The sequence below is a fragment of the Colossoma macropomum genome, unplaced genomic scaffold (assembly GCF_904425465.1).
Source record: "Colossoma macropomum unplaced genomic scaffold, Colossoma_macropomum, whole genome shotgun sequence".
NCBI lineage: Eukaryota > Metazoa > Chordata > Actinopteri > Characiformes > Serrasalmidae > Colossoma > Colossoma macropomum.
Genome location: NW_023494787.1, coordinates 6,184,896 through 6,193,722, shown reverse-complemented (window position 1 = coordinate 6,193,722; position 8,827 = coordinate 6,184,896).

Sequence of the window (8,827 nt, the reverse complement as noted above, 5' to 3'; positions counted from 1 at the left end):
TCTCACACCCCCCCAGGGGAGACGTCTCCAGGTTACACGCACAAACAGAGTTATAAAAATCTCTCCCTCGTCTACAGACAGTACAGAATGTTTATATACTTAGACTTAAAACACTTTATTGTCCATTTTATTTACATAAAATAGATTTTTCTTCTTGTAGAAACACTAAATTATACATATAAAACACAATAGAGCTATAAATGAAATATACTTTACATCCTGATTAACTTTTCAGCACATCAGCAGACCCTTCAATTTGCTGCTACTGCTACTGCAGGGGAATTCCACCAATATTTTGAAATTTCTGCATTATTCAGTCATGTAGATGTATTTAGAATGGTTTAATGTGAAATGGTTCATTGTAGAAAAGCTTACCACACTGCAAAAAGTGGTATTGTGTCAAATGTAATTATCTTAAATCTAGTTAATATATCTGTTTCTCATTTTGAGACTGTTGTAAGCTTATAGTATGATTATTTAACTTTAATTAGACCCTTTTTACTTGTTTCAAGAGATTTCAGTGAGCCAAATTGTCTCAGTATAGACTATTGGCAAATAACTTGAAATAACTACAAATAACTAGAAATGTGCTTGAAACAAGCTAAATTATCTGCCAATATAGTGAGACAGTTTGACTTACTAAACTTGAAACAAGCAAAACAGTCTAAAAATAATCATATAAAAGCATACATCTCAAAATGAGAAACGTTAGATATATCGACTAGATTTAAAGATAATTACACTTGACAAGATACTATGTTTTTGCAGTGCAACTCAGATGTCTTCACAGTGGTGGTGATAGGAACCAAGGGTCACCATGGCTCCAACACAAATACAGACATTTTTATTTACTATCCAAAACCACCAGTGAACCTACATGTGTCTTCTGAGTTTTATATGGAATGATGATGATGGTAAAATAGTGGTAAAGTTTTCTTTGGGGACTATTTTGCTTCACAATGCCCTGCACAATCCTCTCCACCATGAATGGATTTAAAAAAAACTATGTTTTGAGACAAAATCTTCTCAAAACTATACTAAAACAGTCTCTCAGACATCAGGCAGCGTATCATAACCATTTAATTCAATAACTTTCTGTGAGGGAGCTTTTAGAGGTGGGCGTCTGGTTCCTATCACCACCACTGTGAACAATTCTGACTCAGTAAGTTTCTCTAGAACAGAAATGTTGAGAAATCAGTTGAACATCACAGACAGAAAATGCTCTGCTAGCTCAGATGCCCTCCCTGCTACTGTTTTTCATTTTATTGTGACAAAAGGGTGTTAAATATTGTGAAATCCTTGCAATAATTAACAGTGTATGTCAATGTGTTTGCTTAACTATTAGCACACCTCCCCTCATGGCATCCCAGTATTGTTTGTAGGTATCATCCAATACCTGATTCACCTAATCAATACTTCATTCAACTTCACTGATAAAATTTAACAAATCCGCATGATGGCTGGGAGTGTCAAGGAGAATCTGGAATCAAACTTCTTTTTTTTAAAAATGAAAGAAGTTCTTGTTACTTTTTTCTATTATATTTACGCTTATTTGCACTTATTTTAAAGATATATGGTGATTTCACCAGCAACAAAAACACACTCACTGCCAAGATAAATGCTTTTAAATAACACGCTCTAAGACTTCTGAACAGGCCTGCAGTTAAATCAGCTGTTAAACTTTCTCTTACTCTCTAATAAACACATTTTCTGTTCCTGTTTCCTTCTTTCGTTCTTCCGTCGGATGCTGTGAACCGGTAAAATAAAACAATGAGTCAACACCTCTCTCTCTCTCTCTCTCTCTCTCTGGCTCCCTCGCTCCCTCGGTGTTTTAAGGCTCAGCATTTCCACAGCAGGTGAAAATGTGAGCACACCTGCAGTCCAGAGGCAAAAACAGACCACCGATGAGCTGAGGAAGGAAGAGCACAGACGATGAGGAAGATATAGATCTCAAATATATGACATATATTAGCATATATGAATTTATATTTGTCACATATGGATAGATATATACATAGCAGCATCAGCATAGAACCCATGTGTCAAACACAAGGCCCGTGGGCCAGAACAGGCCCACAACACGATCCCATCCCGCAAAAGTATTTCAGTTTTCTATTAATATTATCCAGTGTCACAATGCGCTGCACTACAGTCCCCAGCATGCACTGCAACATAATATACGCTCTGACTTTCCTACCAAAACAACAATCTATGGAACAGTGGTTACACCACAGTTCTACACAATTCTACACAAATCCACACCAGTCATATCACCAAACACACTAACTGCATTTCAGCTGCAGTTTAACCAACATAAACGCCTAAAGCCAGCTCAGCATCGCAGAAATTGAGCCCAAGCTTTAATGAGCTCACAGCAAAGAAAGGATACCAAGTGTCTAGTTCAAACAAATAGGTATGTTTAAAAGGCCTAGACCCTGGGGACATTTAAATTAAGAATATTTTAATTTTCCTGTAATATTTCAAGGTCTTCTATTATTTTACTGCTGTAGTTTTTGTTTATTTTGAATAAACAAGGGCCAGTTTGGGTTACAGCGCAATATTTCTTAAAAGTAAAATAAAAACATTTTTTCTCTGGCTCAGTTTTTTAAAACGGCCCCTTTAGTGGTTGAGGCTGACACCCCTGGCATAGAAGAAGATGCGGAAAACATTGTGCATACGGGAAAGCGCTCTTTTGTTTCGATTATGGACTTCAAAAGGCAGTGAGAAATGCCCAGCCTAACACAAACCCCAACACGAAACACGAGAGAGGGGTAACGCGGAAGACCACAACATTCAAGAAGGGTAGACACTTCTTTTCAGACACTATTCACACCAAGCAACACAACTACACTGATAACAACATCAATATCAGCAATAACAACCACATTAACAGCCCCTTTCTGAAACAGGAATGTGGCACCTCCTGGGAACCACTTTGCATGGCCTCACCTCCTTAGCTCCCCACGGCAGCGCGGCCCATACCGGGCAGCACAATATCATCACTGTCCAAAGAAACAGTACAGTACAGTTATAGTACTACTCTTGTTTCACTGTGAAGTTTTGGATGGAAAGTGTTAAATTCTTGGAATATCCATCAATAAATTGGCCCATCAAGAATGTTTTTTCTCTGTGGTATCTAGGTAGATATGGCTCAGCCAGTCATTGCTTAAGACTTCAGGAGCTGAAGAGAAGTCCTAACACCTTTGATTAACTACCAGCATAATTACAAAGTGACAGAGGAATCAATCCAACCAATCATGCTTTGGTATCCAATAGACAGGACCAATTTTGTGAGAAATAACCCAACTCTAGGCCTTCTGGAAGTTCTAGATACATCAGCAGCATAAACAATGGACTGCAAAGAATAGAAAACAGCAGCAGCAGCTCTATATCAGCCCTCTCTACTCAAAGAGTCACTGTGAAACTGCTACAAGGTAAAGTACATGCTAATATGTCTGTTGCAAGGTCCAAGTAAAACATGCAGTGTCCTTTTGAAGCTTCAAATGTCTGTGTGTAATCTACAACGGCCAAAAACGTTCATGCAAATCACTGTTAGCTTAGCGCTAACAAGCTACTAGAATCTTACATGAATGCTAGCAGCATTGTAGAGGTGGGTTTTTCCCATGTTTTGACTTTGAGTTTTGACACTGACATAAATTGAAGGCCTAGATTTCATAGTTTATTTAACACACTTTATAAATAGTTTATTTAACACACTTTATAAATAGTTTATTTAACACACTTTATAAATAGTTTATTTAACACACTGGGGGGGGGGTTGATATTTTTGTGAACTGTCTCTTTAAAGTCATGAATTTAAATGAATTTCCTAACAGGAAATCAAATCTCCTCCTCATTAAAATGATAAAGTCATCCACCGACCACGGCTGTATAGATTCCTCACTCTTTTCATGAGAGACAATCAAAATCCTGATTACTTTGCCTCTATGCGGCCTATTCATATCTGTGGGATAGTTGGATTTTAATGGCCTGTGGGTAATGGAGAGTGTCCGGCCTTACTGGGTGAAAATAGCTTCCGCCGGGCCGCGGCAGGCTGTGATATAAAGCAGCGGGGGGTTAATGACTCACAGGAGCTTTAATGAACCGTCGGCTCTATTAAATCCATATCATCACCCACCTCCGTCCAAGGCTGCCTCAGTATTTATAACCTCGCTTTGCTCTGCTCAGCCGTTCAGTGGAACTCAGTGTGACGAGGCTGCATAAAAACAACTGCAGCAATAGTTTCTTTATTGATTCTGTCTTACATCTGTGTGTTCGGGTCTAAATCATATTTTAGCTTACTGTACACTCCACCAGAGCTGCATAGAAACTGCTACAATGGGTGGTCCATGCTGCTGAGCAGACAAACGCTTATCTGTGAACTCTTCACCTCTCAGGCTCTGAGGCTGGGTTCACAAGTTTGTTTGATGAAGTTCGGGCTTTTGTTTCCATCTGAAGGATTTCTTGCGAGAAATGTTTTAATGCTTCAGAAAGTCAATGTAGGAAAATGGAAATTGTTGGTAATATTTTATAAATGTTGACAAAACTTTTTTCTCTTCAACTTAAGCTGAAAGTATTTTATTTTTTTTTTTTGGTACTGAAAATATTGTGAAAACCTAAATTGCAAGTTTTTTTTCTCACTCATAAATTTATCATGTGACAGATTTCACTCACATGCATTTTGTTAATCAATATATCAAGTATTACGCAACATATCTGTAACCAGTTTGTCCAATAACTCTCTGTGAGGGAGCTTTTAGAGGCATTAAACTCTTCAGATATCTGGTTCTTATCACCACCACTGTGAAAAATTCTCACTCTGCAAGTTTTTTTTAGACTGGAGCATTTCACACCAAACCATTCTGAACGACATCTTAATGATTGAACGATGCAAAACTGTAGAAAAATTTGTGAAATTACACTTTAGGAAAGGCTGGTTATGCGAACAGTTCACTGCTGATGTGCTGCTAGGAGAAGAGAAAAACACAATCTGATTGTGAATACTCAGTTAGTAAGAACCATCATAGAAATGTATCCCGCCGGCAGAGAACTAACCAGGGTTCATTTGGAGGCAAAAGAAATCTGCGTTTTTTGGTGGACTAAAAAAGTTCAGTTGTTCAGATGTGGGCCTCAGTACAGGTGGAGTGTTCACATCTGCCAAAACACCCAAAGCAAGTATGAAAGCACTTTTTGCTAATGATAGAATGATGCACTAAACGATGCGCACTATGGGCATGTTCACATTTGCTAGGTTAAGTTAGATTAAAATTAAACCAGGTGACTAATCAGGCCTTAATCCACGTCAGGTGTTGGCAGTTGCAGAGCATAATAAATTCTGTGATCCTTTAAAACAGCCTCAGCTCATCTAAGTGTCTAACTGGGGATCTGAAACTTAGAAAGCAGACTATAAAAGATGTCTAGACACTTTCTGCTTATAGTTTTCTCTGCATGAAATGCCATTAAGGAGGTTATGGATGTTAAGGAGAAATGAAGTAAAGACAGGATGGGCTAGGAAGGCAAAGCAAAACCCCCACATCGCTGCCACTGCAGGATGCTTTGGCTGGCACTGGAATAGTGATGTACAGGTCCACGGTGCAGCGATTGTGCAGTGGCATATTAAATGTTGTGTGTATAAAGGAGAGTAAGTAGTCTATTAAATATCAACAAATCTTGGAAGCTAATGTCCCATAGTCAGTGCAGAAATAAGGTTGGATTAAATAAGGTTGGATATTACAACAAGACAATGATCCAAAACATAAATCAACCTTTAAGTGGCTCAAAAAACAAATTATTACAGTTTTAGAATATAAGACATAAATAGGAAATCAGTGGTTAGATCTCAGACATGCTGTAGAGACAAAAGTACATGTGAATATATTTGAACTAGACGTGTTCTCTGAGGAAAGGTGGGAAAAATTGAATTGAGAAATCAAAGACTGTTAGCTGGCCACAAGAAACATTTGGTTGCAGTGATTTCAGCCAAAGTACTCTTAAGTACTGATAGAAAGAGTGTCCTAAACTGTGCACATGCCACATCTCTTGTTTTATTTTTTCCAATACATTAAACTCACCAAATGAATAATAATCGTGCTTTAAAGTTTGCATATTTAAGTTTGTTCCATGCAAAAGTGGTTTTAACTTCCTTTTCCTCAGAAAATTAGCAGAATGTGTTATTTTACCAGGGGTGCCCAAACTTTCACACACGTGTATTTTTGGTTGTTGTTCAAAATAACCACATCATGCAATGTTATTCTTGTTTGTAAGTGACTATCAGTGCTGTACTGCTCATAGTCTGCAAGAAGAGTGAACGTTTTTTGGTTTTAAATTAAGAAGCCACCAAAAAACCACAAATTAGACTTTCAAAAACGATAAAAGAACAACAGCAGAAACAGGACAGACAGAAGGCTATTTTAGTGATTTATGAGGACACATTTAATGTGTTAATAAAATGGAAGCTTGTGCTATTATATCAGCCCTGGTCAGATGGAAACAATGTGATGGAACTAAACAGTCGACTTTCCTCCCTCATCAATCAATAGTGCAACATGCGCTCTGTTTGTCTTAAAATGTCATGTTCTCTCGACCCCTGAAATGTTTACCTTGGAAGTGAAGGCAGTAGTAGAAAGTCATTCCATGGCTGTTTGTTTTGAATAATGCATCTGTCTTATTCCAGTCAAACACACTTCATTATAGGGTTTGGCTTTGAAAGCCAAGATACAGCACTTATAAGAAGAAATACAGTTTGGCCAGTTACATACAGTCTAATGTGTCATCTTGCTTTTGTCCAGATTCAGACCTGCTGCATGCTAAGTAATAGCTAGAATTATAGAGCTATTATTAAAAGGGTTGTGAACAGGTGGATTTCTGACAGTGTTTTCGCACGTGTATGAGCTCTGAATGGATAATTACAGAATGGATACTTTCAGTTTTAAAACAAGACTGGGGCACATTCCGAGCCATCCTCAAATACTCGGAAAACCACGGCCTCTTGTGACTATTTGCTTTAGAATATCACGAGACATGCATAAAACAAGACTGTAATAAAGCCTCCAAGCTCTGTTCAGCCAGATTACAGGACAGTAAATGAGGTTTGGTTAATATTATCCCAATTCTGCTCACCAAATGCACAGTCCCATGCAAAAACATGGGCCAAGCCTAAAACAAAACGTAAAGCTTTTTATATGGTCTTAACAAGAAATCACTAAACAAATAGATGCAGTAAGTTAGTGTGGGGGAGTTTTTAGGTAAACATACAGCCTTTTACAGAAGAGTCAATACTGTTCCACTCTGCATTGGTGGCTTCAAACAGCTGAAAAACATTACTGAGCTTGTTTGTGTTTAATGTGAGACCAAATATTCTCTGTAGGGTTTAAATCTGGACTCTGACCAGCCCAACACCATCAATAAAAGGCTTCAATATTCTGGGCTTGGCTCATTTTTTTTGCACTGGAGTGTATGTGATCAAATCTGCCCAAACAGATGTGACTTTTTCATCCATATGACTTTAGTTTACATATTTTGCTTTGGTGTCAAATGTAACCAGTGTAAACTCTAAGTGAACCAGAACCAAAATGTGTCATTGTATCATTTTCTGCTTTGGTCCAGACCAAGGGAACCAAACTAGAGAAGTAAATGCACCCTAAGATAACCAACGACTAGTTAGTCAACTAGATAGCAATTATAAAATAAAGGACTGGATGTATGTTTTTGTTTCTTATATGTTATTTATTGTTTGCTCCTACACTGAGAAAAATTGTAATACATGTCTAGGCATCTCAACCTGTGGAACTCTAGGCTTGTTATTACGTTTTTTTATAAAGGTGAAGAAATAACTGAAGTTTGGGTGGTGGACTATGCCTCAAGCTCCTCCTCTTTCCAGTCTGATCCTACAGATTTACATTTCTGCCTTCTATTTCCTGTGAAAGTATCCTCAGCCCTCTCTCCATTGTATCCGTTCATCCAAAGGGACTCTGGGGGTTCTGGCCTTCTAGCTCAAGCAGAAATGGTCCAGAGCTCCAGGCCAAGTCCTTAGAATTCTCTTCCCCCCTACAGTAATATAGTTGGGTCTGCTATGCAGTTGGATACGATTGAAGGCATGGTTCAAATTAGCAAACTAATATTATGACAAACTTTGAAAAGCATTTTACTTTAACTAATGTGTTGAAAATCTCAGAAGTCCACTGTTTTGTGTGGACCCACATGTGGAGACTGTTGAAGCTGCATTAGGAGGTCCAATAATGTCACTTGTAAGGGTTTTGACTGGCTGGTTCACACAGGGTAAAGTATCTATGTTATTTCTCTAAATTTCCTCAGATAGCTCTTATTGAAACATTGATTGAAGCCTGGATGTTCATGCCAGCGTTAAAGCTGCACTACGTAAGATTTTTTGTTAAAAAAAGTAAAAAGAAGTATCATTACTAAGTGAGTATAATAAAAACAGGCTAAAATATGGAGAGCGTGCATAGCGGCAAGTCACCCTGTAAAACCTGAAATAATCATTTAGCAGTCAGAGGCGTCGAGTTGGGAGTTTTTCACACCACTTTGTGCATCTTTACGTATTACCGTCACATGTACTGGCTCATAAAGAAGGTACAGCTCGATGTTTAGGTCTCAAATGCTGCAATGTCAACATTAGGCTGATGAAGATATGATGACAATAGTGGATAATTCACTCACATCCTCAGAAGATGCATCCTTTACCAAGACTGAGTACTCTTTGAATTCTCTTTCAATCATAAGATTCATCCGCTTGGGGTAGGGGGCCGAAGCACAACCCACGTAACAAAACCCCAAAATGCATGTAATTACACATTTCCACCAGAGGGGT